Source organism: Phacochoerus africanus, chromosome 7, assembly GCF_016906955.1.
Source record: "Phacochoerus africanus isolate WHEZ1 chromosome 7, ROS_Pafr_v1, whole genome shotgun sequence".
NCBI classification, from domain to species: Eukaryota; Metazoa; Chordata; class Mammalia; order Artiodactyla; family Suidae; genus Phacochoerus; species Phacochoerus africanus.
In genome coordinates this window covers 9,959,121-9,965,767 of record NC_062550.1, presented here as the reverse complement: position 1 = coordinate 9,965,767, position 6,647 = coordinate 9,959,121, and positions in this window count along the sequence as shown.

Sequence of the window (6,647 nt, the reverse complement as noted above, 5' to 3'; positions counted from 1 at the left end):
GAAAATGTTTATTTGAACTATCCTCCTCTGCCCTATACGAGAGAAGGATATATGCTAATTCCACCTGTAGCTAGAAGGAAATAGCATAAAGAAACATTGAGGGAGTTCCTGTCATGACTCAGCAGTAATGAACCCAACTAGTGTCCGTGAGGATGTGGGTTCGATCCCTGGCCTCGCTCAGTGGGTTAAGGATGTGGCATTGCTGTGGCTGTGGCATAGGCTGGCAGCTTCAGGTCTGATTCCACCCCTAGTCTGGGAACCTATACATGCCATGTGTATGCCCCTAAAAAAAAGAAAAAAAGAAAGAGGAGTTCCCGTCATGGCTTAGTGGTTAACAAATCCAACTAGGAACCATGAGATTGCAGGTTCGATCCCTGACCTTTCTCAGTGGGTTAAGGATCCAGTGTTACCGTGAGCTGTGGTGTAGGTCACAGACTCGGCTTGGATCCCGCGTTGCTGTGGCTGTGGCGTAGGCCGGGAGCTACAGCTCCGATTCGACCCCTAGCCTGGGAACTGCCATATGCTACAGGTGTGACCCTAAATAAAAAAAAAAACAAAAAAAAAACAGAGAGAAGATATGGTGATACAGGACCAGATCTCCCACATGGTGGTTGGCTGGGGCTACATAGTAACTTTCCCCTTCAGATGGGGCGTGGTGTCCTCATTTGTCACTGTACCCATTACTCTCTGCTCCCTCCGTGTTGAGGTCTACGGCCCGTTGCCTTTTTTTTTTTTGTCTTTTTGCCTTTTCTAGGGCCCTTCCCGCAGCATATGGAGGTTCCCAGGCTAGGGGTCGAATCAGAGCTGTAGCCGCTGGCCTAGGCCAGAGCCACAGCAACTCGGGATCCAAGCCGAGTCTGTGACCTACACCACAGCTCACGGTAACACCGGATCCTTAACCCACTGAGTGAGGCCAGGGATCGAACCCGCAACCTCATGGTTCCTAGTCGGATTCGTTAACCACTGAGCCACGACGGGAACTCCTAAGGGCCATTGCCATCAATCCTCATACTCATAGTGTTGTTTCTCTAAAATGGAGTTAACAGGAGATGTAAATATAAATATTTCTTGTCTTTATCAAAGTGGAATAATGAAAACTAGTGTGGAGGAAAATTATTTAGTATCTAAAAATGTGACATAGTGTGATTATGCAACTTTTAAATTTCATGCTATATAGGATTTCTCATAAACCTACATAAGGGACATCCGACTTCCTGGGGAAATTTAACTTGGACTGACAATTGACTAGGACTCAGTGTGTTTTTGTTTTTTGTTTTACTTTTTAGGGCCACACCTGCAGCATATGGAAGTTTGCAGGCTAGGGGTTGAATCGGAGCTGCAGCTGCTGACCTACCCCATGGCCAGAGTAATGTCAGATCTGAGCCACATCTGTGACCTACACCACAGCTCATGGCAACGCTGGATCCTTAACGCACTGAGTGAGGACCGGGATTGAACCCGAATCTTCATGGATACCGGACGTGTTCGTAACCCACTGAGCCACGTGGGATTTCCACAGTGATGTTAACTTTGTAAATTTAGAGGTTAGCTTGTGGGAAACGGAATAGGTGTAAAATTTTTGTAGGTCCAGTGGAGAATATAACCCGAGGTTGTAGTTTTATGACCCTGTAGGACAGGAAACAGATTTGGATCTAATTTAGTAATCTGTTTTGTTTTTGTTTTTGTCTTTTTGCCTTTTCTTGGGCCGCTCCCATGGCATATGGAGGTTCCCAGGCTAGGGGTTGAATCAGAGCTGCAGCTGCTGACCTACCCCACGGCCAGAGTAATGTCAGATCTGAGCCACATCTGCGACCTACACCACAGCTCACGGCAATGCCGGATCCTTAACCCATTGAGCAAGGCCCGGGATCGAACCCGAAACTTCATGGTTCCTAGGCAGATTCGTTAACCACCGCACCACAACGGGAACACCTTTTTTTGTTTTTTTTTTTTTTATTCCCACCTTTAAATGCACAAGGCTGATGTTTTTTTTAAAGTTATAGTTGATTTACAATGGTAATTTCTGCTACAAGGCATAGCAACTCGGTTATACATGTATCTATTCTTTTTCATATTCTTTTCCACTGTGGTTTATCACAGGATGTTGAAGGCTGATGATTTTTGACAAATTATACCCTCAAGTGACCACCACCCCAATCAAGATGCACAGCGTGACAATTATATTTTTACCAATTTGAGAATTCATCTTTTTGACTGCAGGGAGGGTTCTGTGCTTTCAGAAAAGTCAGTGAATATTTATCTGTGGGCAAGAACAATAGTCTTCAGTGTTTTCAAGAAAGAAGGCCACAACTTAACATGCATTCAGGAAACAGCCGGCTGCTTCCTGTCTGTGTTTTCTCCTATCCAATGGACTCCTGTCCCAGATTGTTCCTAAAGATACTCCCACTTCTGATTCATAAAGACTCACCTACTGAGGAGTTCCCATTGTGGCGCAGCAAACACGAACCCAACTGGCATCCATGAGGATGTGGGTTCGATTCCTGGCCCCGCTCACTGGGTTAAGGATCTGGTGTTGCTGTGGCTGTGCTGTATGTAGACTGGCAGCTGAGCGCCAATTCAGCCCCTAGCCTGGGAACTTCCATATGCCGCAGGTGCAGCCCTAAAAAGCGAAGAAGGGAAAAAAAAAGACTCAGCTACTGGCCCCTGAAGGCCTCCCTACTCCTGCAGCAGAGGGCAGTGGGCAGGGACTTCTGAGGTCATCTCATCTCAGGAGAGGGAAACAAACAAAACAGTAAGTGAACTACAAACAGACTGAAGATTCTTGGGGAGTGAGACGTGAAGTGAGCACAGCCGAAGGCCCAGGACGACTGTAAACCCTAACTAATGGCTTTTCTGAGTCAGAATTTCCTGCCTCAAACCCCAAGCAGAAGAAGGTCAAGTGAAATCGATAGCTTTCCAGCTGCTAGAGCCTCTCCGCAACTCTCCCAGGTAAAATTATTCCAGGAGCTTTGTTCTGCTCACAGTTTCTTTCCCTTTGAAGTACTGGTTTTCCATGAACAAGGGAGCCTGGCAGAATCAAAGAGCCTGTGGTCAGACATTCCCTAGTCTAGCAGGGGGCTCCAGCTGCTTTCAGGTCAAAGTTGGATTTCTACGCAGACTTAAAGAGCTACCAGGCAATGTCCTAAATTTCCATTCAAATGCAATTCTACAAATAGGGAGAATAGGAAGCAGGAAGGGTGAGGAAGCTACTATAGTGGAAATGGGATGATGGTGGCTTAGATGGAATGATAGAGGCAAGGTGGTGAGAAGTGAGTGTGGGAATATTTTGAAGGTAGAGCCAACCAAAGGCAGGTGGTACTGACTGTGTGGACTGAGAAAGACTCGAGTTAAGGGTGGTTCTGAGCTTTTGACCTGAGCGGCTGAAACAATGACATTGCCCCTAGCTAAGATGGGGAGAAGCGGGAGAGGAACAAGGCTGAGGCAGAAAATCAGAGGCTTGGTTTGGACGAATTAAGTACGAGGCACTGAGTAGACATCCAGGTACTCACGTGGGCCGTGAGGTCACTTCACGCTGGGGTCTGGGATGCAGACAGAAAGTGGGGAAGTCAAGAGCATATGGACGATGTTGAAACCTATTGGACTGGATGAGCCACTCAGCAAGAGAAGGTAAACAAAGAGAGCCAAGGACCAAGGCCTGGGAGGAGGGCCAGTCCACTATTTAGTGATTGGAGAGATGAGGAGGAATCAACAGAGGAAAGTAGAGTCCCTGCTGTGATGCGACAGGATCAGCAGCATCTCTGCAATAATGCCAGGATGCAGGCTTGATCCCTGGCCCCACACAGTGGGTGAAAGGATGCAGCATTGCTGCTGCTGCCTCCAAGGTTGCAACGGTGGCTTCAATCTGATCCCTGGCCCAGGAATTCCATAAGATGTGCCACGGGGCAGCCAAAAGAAGGGGGGGAGGGGGGACAACAAAATAAAAAAACAAAGGAAAGTAAAAAAGAGTAGCCAGAGAAGAAGGTCCTTTCAGAGTCTTCACTATTCTCTAAGTTAGGTTACTCATTCTGGAAAAGGTGGAAAGTCCTAAATAAACAAATAAAATACATGGTAGATGGGTGTAAACAAGGGATCCGTGTTTCTGGTAACTGACGCTTACATGAAGAATAAAGGACAGAAAATTGCAAAACCAAAACTAGGCTAGGAAGGAAAATATTTAGAACAAGAAATCATTAACTCACTGTGGGAGAAATCTTGCAATTACAAATTGCAATTTGTAATTTGTTCTTTTTTCTTTACTGGCCATGCCTGCAGCAGGTGGAAGTTCCCTGGTCAGGGATGGAACCCGAGCCACAGCAGCTACCTGAGCCACAGCAGGAACAATGATGTATCCTTTACATACTGCACCACAAGGGAACTCATGCAATCTTAAAAAGCTGACAATGCAAACATTACGAAATCCAGAAGTACATTTATTAATTTTCTGAAACATCACCATATTTTTTTCTTTTTTAGGTTGGATAAACTCTGACTACCTCTTAATATAACAGCAATTTTGTATCATCTTCCTCAATGAGAATGGAAAGAAAATTTAGTCTTCCCTTTAGCATAGATCAATTGATTTATTTATTTATGTCTTTTTAGGGCCACATCCACAGCATATGGAAGTTCCCAGGCTAAGGGTCAAATTGGAGCTACAGCTGCCGGCCTACACCACAGCCACAGCAATGCTGGATCTGAGCCACATCTGCAACCTACACCACAGCTCACAGCAACATCAGATCCTTAACCCACTGAGCGAGGCCAGGGATCAAACCCGAGACCTCAGGGTTGGTTAACCGCTGAGCCACGACGGGAACTCCAAATTTTTTATTGCTCAATGAATTTTATTACATTTATAGTTGTACAATGATCATCACAACCCAATTTTATAGCATTTCCATCCCAAATCCTCAGCACATCCCCCCACCCCCCAACCTGTCTCATTCGGAAAACATAAGTTTTCAAAGTCTGTGAGTCGGTATCTGTTCTGCAAAGAAGTTCATTGTGTACTTTTTTTTAATTTTTTGTCTTTTTTAGGGCTGTGCCACAGCATATGGAGATTTCCAGGCTAGGGGTCTAATCCGAGCTGTAGCTGCTGGCCTACACAGCTGTGTCAGGATGGGATCTCCCATTGTGTCCTTTTTTCAGATTCTACGTGTAAGTGATAGCATACGGTGTTGGTGTCTCACTGTCTAACTTCCCTTAGCATGACAATTTCTAGGTCCACCTATGTTACTTCAAATGCCATTATTTCTTTACTTTTAACGGCTGAGTAATATTCCATTGTGTATATGTACCACGTCTTCTTTATCCACTCCTCTGTCCATGGATATTTAGGCTGCTTCCATGTCTTGGCTATGGTATATAGTGCTGCAATGAACTTTGGAGTTCATGTATCTTTTCAAGTCATGGTTTTCTCTGGATAGATGCCCAGGAGTGGGATTGCTGGATCAAATGGTAATTCTATTTTTAGTTTTCTGAGGAATCTTCATAGTGTTTTCCACAGTGGTTGCACCAATTTATATTCCCACAAAATTTTTTTATTATTGATAATTTGGAAAAATTTCTCCTGACTTCACCATTCTTTTTTTAGTAATGCCATGAACATTTTGAGAGTTGTCAAAGTTGAGGGCAACCAGTATCAAACTTTTGTCCTATATTAACTATATTAAGTTTTCAGTTAATTTCAAGCTTTCTAGTGCCCTGATTAACCTTAAATACATATTTCATTGAAGACACCCATTGACCACAGCCCGTGGTAGCTGTATCTTATACACTGAAGGCAGTAACTATTCCCAGAAGAGTATCACATAAGCATATCTTACTAAACTCAAACGTTCCCAAAAGGAATGTCTCTGAAATCCCAAACGCCACTAGACACAGGGGTAAGTGTGACAGGAGAAATTGAAATAGAAAGCGGTTCTAAGGAATTGCAATAGAAATATTACTTCTGCAAATTTCACAAAAAACCTGTAACTATATTAGCACTCTCCTTGAGCCAACGAAGAGTCCCGGGGACTCCATGAGCCTTTTAGCTTAGTCCTACGATGGTATCACCGCTCGGTTTACAGACAAAGGAGTAAACTCAAAGCAAAAATGCGACATGAGAAGCTGGGGCCAGGCATTTCCATTCTAAATGGCTAACCTAAGGCCCTGGACCCACATATTGGTTTGTATCGCTTTGTTTTACAACCCGGTCCCTAACTCTAGGTCATCCCCAGGAGTCCAACTCCATCCACAGCGTGAGAATTCATGCTGTAAGCGTGGGTAGGTCCCACGACAACGGCCTCACACCGCAGCTGGCTTCACCTTTGCCTGTTGCAATCTTAATGTCCAAAGTTGGGAAGCGCCTTTTCTCAACGCCCAAGTCTCAACTTTTACATCCAGTAACTTTATATTGTTGAGGTCGGAATGTTTGAAGACATTTTTCGCTACAGGCAACTCGCTTAACACCTAAATCCACATTCAGTCCCCCCCCCCCCCATGTCGGAATTTCCTTTCACGCGAGAGGTCCGCCCGCGGGAGCTGTCAGCCATCTTTTGTGTGGCATTATTTTTGTAGCTTCTCTTACTTTGCCCAACCTTTATTATGCTGAAATATTTCATGCCCTTATTTCTGAATGTTTTCGAGTACTATTGAGTCATCTT